Genomic DNA, 14,190 nt, shown 5'->3' with positions numbered 1-14,190 from the left:
CTCACCAGAGCTGAGTAGAGGGGCAGAATCACCTCCCTCGACCTGCTGGCCACGCTTCTTTTGATGCAGCCCAGAGTACGGTTGGCCTTCTGGGCTGCCAGCGCACATTGCCGGCTCATGTCCAGCTTTTCATCCACCAGCACCCCCAAGTCCCTCTTGGCAGGGCTGGTCTCGATCCTTTCTTTCCCCAGCTGATATTGATACCGGGGGTTACCCTGACCCAGGTGCAGGACCTTGCACTTGGCCTTGTTGAACCTCATGAGGTTCACACAGGCCCACCTCTCCAGCCTGTCACATGTGAGAGGCTGGGTGTCTGCATTTGCTCTGAGGGATAAATGGGAATTCTCACGCAGGCTACATGAGCTCCCCACTGCTTTTGCACAATTCTCTTATGCGAGTTCTCCCACTAATTTTATTTGGATAATATATATTTCATTTCCTGTTTCAAGGTCTACATCTGCAAACATTAACACATCCCAGTAGCTTACTCACTCCATTAATCAAGTGCTAAAATTGCACTGGGTTAATTTATGCCAATATTTATACAGTAATTATCTACAGTTCTTGCATCATAAAATTTTACCAATCCAAAGAAGCATTTTTTGGAAAAGAGATGGAAGAGCTCAGGGTTTACCACTGCAACTGAGCCTTCTCCTGAAGAAAGCACAGCACAGCAAGGGCCCATCAGACAGGGTCCCCAGTTGTTAACATTCCTTTAAAAAAACCACAGCTGTACTTTCAGTTTCTCCCAGTTTTGGGGAAGTATGGATCTGCATTTGAATTCCTCAATTAAGACACAGGCTGACGGCAACTTGTTTCTGCTGATTTCCACCCCACCTGCCTCACAAATCAGACAGACGAGCAAAGATTGCAGAAAACCGGAGAAGAAACTGCATAGAAAAATCACAAGGTATCAGCTCACTCATTTAGTTACCTTTTGGTTTACACAGACTTATTTACACACATGCAATAAATGCTATGAGAAATGGGTACTTTAATGAATATACCAAAGTATTATCAAATTTATGCATAGAAGATCATCGTTAAATTAGAAACATTTTACAGTACTTTTAAGGTTGCCAAAGAAGGTGCAACAGGTTATGTGTCCACCTTTCCTCTCACTGCACCGATGGTAGGCTGTGTGAACCGATTGCTCAGAGATAACAATGCCAACATCCATGCCTCATTTAGAACAGATTCTGATGGCAATGCTCTGAGTGTGTTTAAATCACTGTTTTTCAAGTTGCCTGATGATATTAATACAGTAAAAAAATCACCCTTACAACCTGAAGTAGTCTAAATCACGACATTTTCAGTTTGCTTCTTTTTCTTACCTTGCTATATCTAGATTTGGAGAAGAGATCTCCAGAGATTTTAACCGTAATTAATATCCCTCTTCTTCCTGACCCACTTTTTCTGTTGGAAGTCAGCCCTGCTGGAGCTTACCTCGGAGATTCAACCCTAAAAGCTCTCCAAATCTCAATTAAAACCATATATACTTCTCAGCAGTGAGATTTCTCACTCCAAAAAGCCAGAGCTTTCGTTTCTCACATGTAATAATTTAATCATTGCCATTGTACTAGAAAAATATGTAAGCTGCTTCAAGGTTTTCCAGACAGGATACAGATCTATACATCATGTATTTTCCTCATTTACTTCTTTCATGCTGGATTGTGAGCCTAATTGATCACAAACTGACAACGATAGTTCCACTAAAATCAATGTGTCTTCTTGCAAAAAGCATGTGCTGACACGCATGATGTATTCAGAGTCTGGATCTGCATTAGGAATAAATGCTTCCACCCACAGCCCCGGTGTCACTCCGCTGACCAACTCCTGATGCTAAACAACACCAAGTGGCAAACTGGTTTTGAGGTCACAAGTTGTTCCAAACTTGGGTTTGGTTGGTTGTTTTGTTTGTTTGTTTCTTAATGCCAAAGTGTTTCCACCACTACATTTCTGTAAGTGATAGACTTAAAAGCCTACCAAACGATGCAGAAGGCCAGAGAATCTGTGACAGCTTTTTTTTTTTTTTTTCCGGTGGCACACCTCGATCTGGAAGAGGTTCCTGTTCTTTGCTTAAGGCACCTAGGGGTCAGAGTGCAGTTTTCAAAATTAATGAACATATTTAGGGTCCAAGATGTCACGAAATATCAATGTAGTTCAGTTTTCCTAGCAAATGAATTAATTTGGGGACTGGAAATTCAAGTCCTGGGGGGCTTTACCTACATGTGGAGATAGAAAGTCATTAAGAGTAATGTAAAAAATAAAAACTGCATTTTAACACTGTTTCCTGAAATGGGAATACACTGATCCTTTTTCTGTGACCTGAAGGAATATTGAAATAATTCAGTTTTCTGAAGCTATGACATTCAAGGTGGTTATATTCTTTTTTTTTTTCCTTTTGTTATGTTACATTTCCAAAATATGCAATACCCTGAAGTTTGTCTACGTCTAGATTTTACACAGAGCATTTTACTAAAAGCTTTAAATTAGGCAAACCCTTAATTTGCTCTTAAGGATTTCCTTAATAACTGGAACGTTAAGCAGTACCTTTAATTTCAAAATTAAAACTGGCCTGGAGGTGTGCAGAAGGGCTTTTAACATTTAAATAATTTTCAGAGGAGAAAATTTTAAAAAAGGACAACACTATTTCAAATTATCCTTTTATTTTATAAAGAGTTGGGAGAGTGACCAAGTTTAAAATTATTTTAAAAATGGTATTTCACAGGATCAAGACTGATTTCAGAATTTAGACAGAAAACCTTGTTCTTGTAGGTGCTTCCAGAACAACCGCTGAAACCGTAACACGATTTTTGATAGCTTGATCAATACTAGTTTAAGCAGCGATAAAACTTGCTTTGCACCAAAAGTCAATTTTGTACACAAAAGGGTGAGCTCAGGAGTTTTCTAAATAATTTTTTTGCTATAATAAAAGTGGTTTACTCTGCCACATCAGGACAGATCGATTGTCAGGCATATACCATCTGTTTCTGTGAAAATTGGGACAGAAAATATATATAAACCTACATACTAAGGTTTAAACAATAATCAAATGAAACTTGTGATAAAACAGATTGAGCACTTTATAACAGAATTACTTGTAACACAACATATTTTACCTAAATCAGAACAGTCTATCTGTCTCTTTTGGATAGTTCCTATTCCTTGCAAGACTGCTAGTCTAAAGCAAGTCTAAAGTTTTTAATGTATGATGGAATCTAATATTAAAGGGATGTGTTCAACAAAAAAAGGACAATATTTGCTTCTTTCTCCCCAAGAACGTGTGCAGCTTCTAGATAAAAGTCACCAACTGCAGAAGTTTTAAACACCGTGCAGAATTTCAGACACGTAGCGGGGACACATTTCACATTGCCAACGACCTTCCCCAGCTCTATAGACATTTCTGGGAAGAAAACTCAGGACACAGGCGTTTGTACCAACTTGCATTCAAAAGAAACTCTTTTCTTTATTCCCAAGCCAGAAGTAAGTTTCTCTGTGAAAAATTAACCTATGTAAGCCTACGGTGCGGTGCTGTTAACATGCAACGTTTCATATGGAGTGTAAGATAGGTCCCTCAGCAATTATTAAGGTACATTACAACGTTATTCTAAATGACATGAATTATTCTTGTAGTATCAAATCCCTGAGAAATTCTCTTTCCCCTGCATAATCAGCCAGATTTCACCAGGGGACATCATTGTCTTTTTTCCAAGGGTCATCTGAATCAGCACCTGAATCACGAAGAAACCTCTCTTCCATAAAACTGGAGTCTTCCTCACCTTTGTCTTGAAACCCATTTCTACAATGAGAAAATCTTTGAAAGAGCTGTAAGGACAATTCTTTACAGAGAAGGATAGACCCCTTCAGCATTTCATATTTCCTGTTTAAGTGTTCAGTCCCTCTCGTTTTGCATTTTATTTTGCATTTTGACCCCACACATGGACCTTGCCAGGCTGGAGGCAGAGTTACCTCAAAAGGCAGCAATTCTTAAACATGGCATAGAAGGTATAACTCTGTATTTCACAATAAATTAATAGGACCATTGTTTGAGAAAGGTGAGCAGAATCAGGCTAGTTGCTAATAAAAGTTTATTCTGGATGAGAGAAGTTGTTCCAAATATTACTAACATTGTAAAATCTGCGTGGTGTTAGCATCATCTGTGGAGTGGTCGGTGAATATCAATGACTATTACCTCAATTGCCAAATTGTTCCCATGTTATCATTCATTGGTATTCTATCCAGCCCATGTTTTCTGTCTCTGTGAATCCTGTGTTTTAAACCCAGTATGATGTGGTCTACAGCCAGTTTGCATTCTCTGTTCTATTTCTTTACTAAAATGAATTGCACGAATACCTGCTGATGTTATGTTCCTTCAATATTACATTACAAAGTGGCTTCTCAGGGGGCTGCAAAATACACTTTTAACTCTTAACCATAGACACCAGAAAATTAAGCTACCTGATCCCTCTTTGTCCATGCTCACCATGTTAGTCAATATACTTAGTAACTTTAAAGTGGGACAAAATAAAGACACAAGTTTTAAAAGTGAGAAGGAAATCCTCCAACGCCTTGCTGTGTGCAATACATCATATATGAATAACATACCTTTCCTACTTCATGCTGTTATCCTGCCTCTCTCTCATCTGCCAATATATTAGGCCAAAATCAAGAACTGATTTCTCTCTCAGCAAGAACAAGCTGTTCCTTCCAATAAGCTTTTATTTTGATTTCTAGAGAAACAAGTTCCACACCAGGACTCCAGCATCTTCAGAATCAGAAGAGTTTTCTCTCCACTTGAGACTTAAGTCAGCAGAACAACATTCTCCTTCATTTTATGGGCAATACAAATGCAAGTATTTAACCTAGGAGAAGCTGTTTCACCCATGAAGGCTACCTTGATCATAGACTAGAAAATGGGATAACCAAAAGAGTATAAATAGCAAGCAAAGACAATTTTAAATTTCCAAATTTTTTTTCTACACAGCCACAAGCTAGGTGAGACAGCTGCACTGCTTGCAGATATATCCCCATTCCTGGATTGCAGATAGGGTTAGCTGCATAAAGTTTTGAAGCAGTTTTATTCATTCTTGTTTTAGCTCCCAATAAAAAGAATAAACACGTCCCACAGCTCCATAACCCAACACGAAGCTTGCCAAGAATTAGTGCACCAATACTGGAAAATGAGACCTCACAGAGGAAAGTATGCTGTCTTTCTCAATAATTAAGGCTAAACCAAAAAATATCTGTCTCAGGCTGGACACAGAAAGCGCGTCTGCCACCTGTAAATCCTTAGGCAGAAAAATAACTATTTGAATAAATGGCTATCAGTTACCATTGGGAGTTGGGGTGTTGCTATTTGACCCATATTTGAATTTCCATCATTGTTGGGTTTTTTGTTTCTAGAACTACTGTATGTACCAAATTCAAGCTATAATCTTGCCACAATTTACTCAAGGTTTCACCACCTTTGCCTGTTTCCCATTAACTGGACATTACATGTCCATGAGATGAATAAGCATAAGCATCTCATTACTGCTGTATCACAATAGACATCAGACCACATCTACCTGGATGCTCTGGGTGATCTTGCCAATGCCCTGCAGCCATAAACACAACTTCACCTGGTTTATAGCTGCTTTGTGCCTGTGGAGTGGTGCAAAGCAGCTGGTACCTATCAGTGATTCCATCTAAATAAAATAACATCAATGAGATGGAATTATCCTTTTGATAACAACAGTCAAATTGCAATTCTTTACCTGTGGGATTTAGGGCCTGATCCAAAAGCCTCTGAAAACAACAACTCACACTTGGCACCAAAGGGAGCAGATGCTTATCGTGAGCAGATTCTTAATCGGACTCTTTCCCCCCATACATAGTTTGGGGCTTAGATCAGGCCTTAGGCAAAGAAATTTTGAATGGTTCATTCCCCTTTCTCTCCTGATTTGTAGCAGTCTGGAAGTTTTGAATCAGTTCTAGTGACGTTCCTCTTGCTGGAGGAGAAGTTGGGTGCCCTCAGTCCCAACCCCAGTGCTCTGCCTCTGAGCGTAGTCGCATCCTGAGAGTAAGCAAGGTGGTGTCTGCCACTGAGAGGGCGGGGAAGAGATAACCTGGGAAATTACTAAGATAAGAAAGTCGCTACCACTTTGTGTCTAACCCTTTTGAAAGAATTATATAATTTGATTTGCAAGAAATAGATTTTCTATTTCTAGCTTTGGATTTGGCTTCCTATTTACATGAGATGTAAATCTAGCATATTTAAAATGACTGATACTACACAGATGATGAAATCAATGCATAAAGTAAGTTTGAGCTTCACTTCCTAAAGTCAAAGAATTGCTGTTATGGAAAGAAATGGGGAAGGAAAAAAACACCCAATCCTTTTATTGCACAGTATTCATAAGGAAACTGAAAGACAGGCTTGTATTCACTGATCACATTTAGAGTACTCCTTTCAAATGTGTTTCGGGTCTCTTCAGGGTCTGCATGCATCAGTTCATCAGAAATTTTTAGAGAGGAAGGGAGGGAGAAACCAGCTCATTCACCTCTGACAGCTTCATCGAGCATCTTTAAGGGGTCAATGAAACCACAGCTATGCCATTTGCCGTCTGGAGCTGGCATGAAACTGTCACAACGTTTGAGATGTTTGAGATCACTGATGTCATCCAGCCACTCCGGGAAAACTGAAGCTGGGTTTGTGCTGCTGATCAGGAACACTGACATGACAAACAGTTCTTGCAAGGGGCAGCAGCGTACAGGGCTATGCAGATATCCCAGGATGTCCACGCACTCCAAACCTGTCCTTATCAGAGCTAGTGACAACCTGGGCTTCTATCAGGGTGGCATCCACTAGCACAAATCACGTCCAAGGCGTGTGGCAAGTACCTAGGACTTCAGTTCCACTTGATAACCACATGAAGAGCTAGATGGCAAACATGGGTAACTTCACAGAATTATTTGGTAAAGTACTGCTTACCTTTCACAGAAAAAAGAAGTGATTTCACAAAACCTGGAGTATCTTCTTTATGACATTGCATGTATCTTACAGGGGTTTTTTTCCCGGCTAGTAGAGGGCCTAATATTATAAAAGCAACATGCCCCTTTTCTCATTAAAAACAATGAACAAAGCTGTAGGAGTTTCTTAGGTGGCAAAAGCTTCCTTTTAAGCTATTTAAAACAAGGTTCATTTGCAATGTGAAAAGCTGTGTACTTTATTTTGAAAAGCAACCAAAAGATGAGTGATTATGCCAGAATGATTTTGTATCTTTCAGAACATCCCTTCCTTCACAGTCTCAAAGTCAGATAATGTATAAACAATTTAAAAAAAAAAATCTCTTTAGATCAGAGCAAAGGTTGGAACATGATTTTAATTTGCTTTGCAGCTAGTTCAGCCATTTTCTTTGTGCAAGTTCTAGAAAATGAAAATTCTCCACTTGCTCACACAAGCAGCAGGGATTTATATTGCTTAGCACTGGCATGCACAACTGCAAAAGTAAAAGGTGGTTTCAAAGAAACTTCCCTTAGTGCAAGCACTTTCCTTTCAGACTACATTTCCATGCAGGACTGTGTTGTTTTTAAAAGAACAAACAAAACCTGTAAACATTGCCTGTAAACTAACACTGCAAGGCATATCTATGAACAATTAAAAAACAACAGCAGCTGACTGATCTTCATAGATTATTTAGTTGACCCTTAGCAATGACAGGCCCTGAAAAGTCAACAGGAGCATGAATTGTCAGGTGGCTGATGAAATAAAAACCGCAAGAACATAGCAAAAGAAAATCCTAGAGATCGACTGACTGAAGAATTTTCTAGTATTTGTTTCAACTATATTTTCCTCTCGAGTTCTCTAACAGACTGAAAGATGACACACATATAAGCATCTTAAAAATAGGAGAAAAGAAAATCAGAGAACAATAATTTCTGCAAATAATCATGAATCAATACCGATTTGCAGATCACTGACTCTCCACACACACCCCAGTACCAGATATTCAGTTAGCTGCCACATAACACAAGAATGAAACCACAGAAACATAAAGCAGGATTTCGGATGTGCTGCCTTTAAACACAGACACATATAGCCATGTATATCTCAATAGGGTGTAGAGCTCTTTTGCCTCTAGAAGTTCTCAATCTGATACCTTCCATGGGCCAAAGATACATTTTGAATTTAAAGAAGATTAAAATTCTTATGAAACTTTCAAGGCACTAGGAGACCACCTCTAAGCTGGACTAGCTGAAAAGACATGGGAGTATTGCTGTCACCAATACTGTCTGGTACTATGAAACCTCTGTGGTTTCATGGGGAAAAATGCCTAAAGCCTCTGAAAACCACGACTGATAAAATACACGACCACAAATGATTTCTTCAGATAGCTGCATTTGCTAATGATGCAGCGATCAGAATGGAGCACTTCAGTGTGTCTGAGTCACCCACAAAGCAAAACGAAGCTCATAAAGAACTATATCGATCCCATTAAAAAACCCCTAAAATAAAAGTCCATGCCTGAGATGCGTAAATCTACAAGGATCACTCTACGCCCACATACTTTTTTTCCCATTGTATTCTACTTGTAACATCCCTCAAACACTTCAACCAGGCTTTCTTTTACCTCTACAGATGATACATTTCACCCAATTTTTCTTTTAATGGCGCTTATATGCATAAGATGAACTGGTCTAAAGCTCAGCGATATTTCTATTAACAGGGGGAAAAAAAAAAAGCTTTGTAAATAATACTACTTCTAACCCTGGGGTTTCAGAGAAGCTGAAAGTTCCTCGCAGCAGAAACAGCAAGTGCTTAACCTACTCCATAGAATCTGATATGAAGGCTCTTTTCTTGCTACAGTAAGTTGGATCCTTTGTGTGCCAGCTTTATTTTCCCAGGTATCATCTGCCTACACAGATGTGCATCACTAAAACCAGAACAACCAAACCCAGTATTTCTATATAATTAAACATTTTTATGTAGCCAAGTAGGTATGGTGCAAAAGCCATTAAATGTCTCCCATCAGGAGCTTAGCAGCCATCAAACTCAATATGCTGTTCTGAGGAAGTCTGGATACAGGACTTACGTGTAATGGTAATGGGTGCTATAGAAAAATTTAAGATCCATTAGCAGGGGGTTTGGATATAATAGTTACATCTTGCATCTGTGAATGCTTTTGTGATCAGCTGAGGGAACGCATCCCACAGAGAAGCCCGTAAAAATTGAACATTTCACTAATGATGTTTCTATATATTTTTTGTGTACAACTTAAAAAAGAACAGTTTTATGCCCTTTAATTAGGAATGATGCATTAGAGCAAGGCAGAAAAGAAAAAAAAGAAAAAGAAAAAGAATGAATCTCAGATGAAAGAATAATTTATGTGTTTAGTTGGATGCACTTGTATTCTAGCAGTGTTTGAATGGACAGTTTCAGAAACAAATTCAGAGTACTATCAACTTTTTCATCACTATTGTCCTTTCATAACGTGTGACACCAGTACGCCTCCAGAAGGAAGCAAACAACATTTTTCTTTACTACTCTCAATGAATCCTACTCAGTTTTGTTTCTTAGGATAACAAGTGACGTTAGGGTGGTGGATAAACATCTTTCTGCTTCAAGTGGATACATTCGGGCATTAATGCCTATGATAAAGCTGGATTTTGAAGCACAGGAATTCATACTTTCTACCTAGCAATCATCTTTACTGGGGTTTAGTGCTTTCTTCTCAAAGCACAAGGAACAAACTCACTATGAAAACATTAATTCCCTGTGAAGGATAACGATACTTAGGTTGAATAACTTCAACACATTTACAAAATTTCAAAGACATTTATTCCTAGCTATGTTCAAGTCAAACACATAAAATTAGGAAAGCCAGGCATTACATTATATGGCACAAGCTGTACAATAGAGCTATATGGATGTCAGCTTCTGCTATCAAGAAACAATTCTCCTGATGGAAAAAATACTACACGCTAAAAGCCTAAGGTGGGGGAAAACAGCAGGGTAGAAAGCATAAAGAAAAAAACATAAAACAAAACATCTGGAAGTAAGAGAGAGAACATAATGAAATACCATCTCTTTTCCTAACACTGAAGCAAAAGTAACCAGAAGTGGGATAAAACCAGTTTCCAAAGCTATCTTTTCTGAAGAAATTTTTCTTTTTAATTAATCATATTGTTGCAGAAATGTCTCTGAACTCATAAAACTATTTAGGATTTTGTCTAACCAGAATCTCACAAGTATCTTTTTGGCAATTCCTTCCTTCCTTTAAAAAAAAAAGAAGAGTAACATACTTCTCTTTCAGCCACACTTCAAAATTCTCTAGTGTTCCTGGATGTATGGACATGTTCAACAGCAAAAAACCAAAAGACAACCTTTCAGAAGAGAACGTTCCAAAGCTGATAAGCAAAATCCCCCAAAGTCTCAAAGAGAATACATGAAATGGCACTAATTTGTAGCCAGAAATTGCATACAGAGGCTCTGATTCTGAAGGACTTTGCTGTGTCAAAACTAGATTTAATTGCTTACTTGAACTGAAGGCAGGAGAGCTACCGAGGAATTGCAAAGCTACTGAGCACAGCAAACAAAAGAATTCACGCTGCTTAGTTTTACCTATTTCAGAGTGAAAAGTACATTTGATGGGGAAATACTTCCCCATTCCCAAAATCCCCACAGCTCTGTTGTGCCACGCAATGACTCCATCCGTGCCAGCCCTGATTCGGCTCTTGCAAACAGAGAAGGATACCTGCCAGGACTCATTACTTTCTATTATTCTATCCCCTTTTTACTACATACCTAACAGATATCATCCCCTTTCAGAGCTTTATCTAGCTCACCATTTCGCATTTAAAAAGCCTGCCAGTGATTTTAAAACATTGTTCTATGGCTCAAGATAGTTGAGCAAAGCATGCTCCATGCCTCATCCTGACAAGAGACACAGTTTTACACAGGCTGCAAATATCCCTCCACTCTGCCTCTGGAAAAACAAATTAGTTGCATGGGCAATAGATCATGAGTGGCTCATTTGGTGTTTACTTACAGTTTCTGTGCCTGCTAACACACTTCATGACCTGTTGTTAACTCTTTACCTCACCTCTGCTTTACTGGCCTCTCTGCACTCAGGCAGTCGATTCTACTTTTCTTTTTTTTTAAGCTCTGTTCCCAGTGGCATTGATCCAGGGCAGGGGCTTAGGCCAGACCCCTGACATGCTGTCTTGTTTCTGTCAAATCAGTAACTTCTTTCTTAAACTTAGTGTAACTTCTTTCCGTACAGGAGCACCAAACTATCATACGCTTGTCTTCTCCTCCAAGTTCTATCACCTGTTTGACCAAATATATTCCCTGTTAAACTCATTTCCTTAACTAACAATTTTTAATCTACTTAAAGTCCTCATCTTAAACTTCTTAAGTACTGTCAAAGTTATGCAACTACTATGGAACCATCATGGCCCTAATTCAAACACTATCCTGCAACCAAAATATCTGGAGTATTTGATACTACATCAGCTATAGGACCAGGCCACATTCTGTCCCCATCTTATCTTGCTGGGCCATGCACTTCAAAGAAATTTAAGGCAGGACTGACAATTTCAAGCCTCTAAACAATCTTATCAATCAATGCCTAGAACTGCAGGATAAAAAAAAAAAATAAAGTCTTGGAAAATTAATTGAATTAATTAACCTAATTTTTAAACAACTCTATGACCCTCTCAAGCCAAGCTCCCATAGAATTTGATCACTGAATGCCACGTTCTGAACACCTACTGTTTTCATTGAGTTTGGCTGCTGGTGAATCTGCTACAAAGGGGACCCAGGTAAACATACTGACAAGGAAAGTTATCTCTCCTTAGCCAAGTCCCAAGCCATGCCTGATAAGCTGGTTTCCTTGGTGGGGAGTAGCTGGCTGGACACAGAAACCTTGCTGGGTGCAGGACAAAAACTGTGATAACAAACTGACTTTCCATGAAAACAGCAGCCGGCAACAACTACTCCAGGAGTGGATGTCTTAACGCCCACTTGTGTATCTTTACCAAAAAGGCATAAATAGTAACTTGTTACCCACCAAACCCAAACTCCTCCAGCAGAGCCTCTCTGCAGGAGCCTGACCCTGGCAGAATCCGGCCCTTTGAAGTGAGACTTTTTCCATTGTTAATTCATCCAATCCTGGGAGTGGTTTACTAAGTATCATACTGCTAATACCTCACTTAATATATTTATAGGTGTGTATATATGTACTTCACTAGCTGGAGTTCTGTAATAACTTATAATATAGATACATTTGCCTTACTCTTCTAATTTTTTTTATATATACACACACACTCACTTGCTTTCCTAGTGGTAATTTCATAGTGACTTGCAGTGTACATGTGTATATATTTATTTGTTTTTACAGATATTAACTCTGTAAAAAATTGTAATAAAGAAATTCCCAGAAACCTAGACCTCTATGACCACGACCACTATAGCTGGGCAGTAAACTAAATAAAAAACTAGGAGTATTGTAGATAGGAATTATGCAACAAGTAGAAGAAAAAGGGGATTTCTCTGGGTGTTTGGACACCTGGAATACGCTCCAAAACAATTACTTGTTGGTCTGTACAGAAGAAACATTAGACTAGTCATTCGACCTGCAGATATTTCAGATCTGTGTGCCAGGTTAATGATAAACTAATATACAAAATCAAGAAAGAATGTGAGGGGTCCAACTGCAAAAGAAAAAGCATATCCCATCAGTTCTTTCTGTACATATATTACTCTTTCACTGTCAGTTGCATCTCAATAGAAATATATCAGAAAAGAGTTGTCTGAACTTACTGATGCAGCTAATTTTTATCTCGGCGATACGCTCCCATAGGCCCATTGTGATGGAAGATAAGGTTATCAGAAAGACTGAGCTCTACTACAGTAAAGATTAAAGAAATAAAAGATTAAAAAGTCTGCACAGCAAAACTATTGAATAAGGCAGCTCAAAACTCCTAACCTGATAGAACCTTTTTTCCCATAAAAGCAGAAACAGATTCTTTGGAATTCTGTTTGACCCGACCCTTTGAGGTGACGGCTATTTAATAAAGTCATATGTGAGCTCAAATAGTAACAGGCTGTAGAAATACATCTGTTGACTACTTGCCAATAAGAATGCACAAACCAGAAAAAAAAAAAGAAAAAAGTCTACAAATAACTGGGGTGCTGAAGCTTGAATCAACCACCAAAATGAAATTATGTACACGTGCCATTGGCTGTTTCTACTATTTGCTACTCATAATCTTGCTCTTGGTTTACCCTCAGCATTTGACTTGTTGGAACTCAGCAGAATTAATAAACCCAAATGTTTCTCCCCAACTGAAAGGCTTTATCTCACCACACGCTGTTAGCAAACAAGTTTCAACTTGAAAAGCCCACTCATTAGTGTGACAGCAAATGAGAAAAAGCAAATGTGTGTCACTGTAGCAGGGGTGATGCCTAACATTTCAAGGATTGGCATTGAGCTTTATTGTTTCGAGGACTGTGTATTGCATTACAATAGCTAAGTTCATTATTTTCAAGGTAATAGACAAATCAAAATTCCCCAATCAAGGAGTCGTAATTCCATAATCCATAATCAAGCATAATACACTTTGGAAGAACTAAAAGATCATAAAAATACTCTCACTTCATTATATTTTCATCTTTCAAGCTATTAAAATGAAAGGACTACTTACCTCTTAATGTATCATTTTTATTAAAACATCTTACTGCATAGATATTCCAGATGTTTGTTTTTAAATTTTTCATTAAGTTTCTTTTCTAAAAAGTTTTTACCTTAAAACTCTTTGAATAAAACCACTGTGTAACACCATAGGGAACTTCACCTGCGCTGTGCTTCTACTTTGTAGAAAAATGTTTGATATTGAAATTTTATACTGAAACCTGGTAGGGATTTTTTTTTGTATTCCAGTTAGCTCTACATATCATCCACTCAGCCGTACTCAAAGTTGTTTAGATGAGCACTTGTCCCGTATAGGGAGTAGGTAAAGAAATTTCATTCCCCCAGCTTATTCCCTTACACCAAAAATACTAAAATCTTCTTTTAAAATTCTTAATGCGCTGGAAAAAAGGCAATACTGTTTACTGAAGAGTTATTTCTAAATTGTCTTAGAAAAAAAAAATAAATAGGAACGCCAGCAAATACACAGAATCCAGTTTTACATGACACACTA

This window comes from Egretta garzetta, unplaced genomic scaffold (assembly GCF_000687185.1).
Source record: "Egretta garzetta isolate BGI_Z169 unplaced genomic scaffold, ASM68718v1 scaffold213, whole genome shotgun sequence".
NCBI lineage: Eukaryota > Metazoa > Chordata > Aves > Pelecaniformes > Ardeidae > Egretta > Egretta garzetta.
This window is presented reverse-complemented; position numbering follows the sequence as displayed.